This window comes from Cyprinodon variegatus, unplaced genomic scaffold (assembly GCF_000732505.1).
Source record: "Cyprinodon variegatus isolate N-32 unplaced genomic scaffold, C_variegatus-1.0 Scaffold265, whole genome shotgun sequence".
Classification (NCBI taxonomy): Eukaryota; Metazoa; Chordata; class Actinopteri; order Cyprinodontiformes; family Cyprinodontidae; genus Cyprinodon; species Cyprinodon variegatus.
Window position 1 is genome coordinate 16,381 of NW_015150718.1, and position 470 is coordinate 16,850.

Here is a 470-nt window from a genome sequence, read left to right on the forward strand (position 1 = left end):
GTGAACCCTCTTTACACCAAAACGCTGCCAATACGCCATTAAACGGTAGCTGGAAGTTAGAACCACATTCAGTGCTCATTGGAGGGAAGTTCTTGATAAGTTACTGAGAGGTGTAGGATAAGCTAGATGCCATGACTGATTAGGAACTGACACTGAACGTATGTCAACCATCAGATAACTGACCTGGAACTGATGGCCAACGGATGGCATACACTGTCCGGAAATTTTGAGCATGTTGAAAATGTCTTGATGTACTCGCCATATGTCAAGGTGTTTCAGCATACTTCAGCATGTTCCTAACTTATTCAAAAAGTTCCCGTAATTTACCCGATGTATGCCAGCTTTTTGTCAGATTTTTTCGTTTGACAGGCATATGCTGGTCTAAATCGTGAAGGTGTGACAGGGCCTTTAATCATTTTGCTGCAGCCAAGTTTCTGTAAGGCAACATAAATCAATGTGATTATCACAAA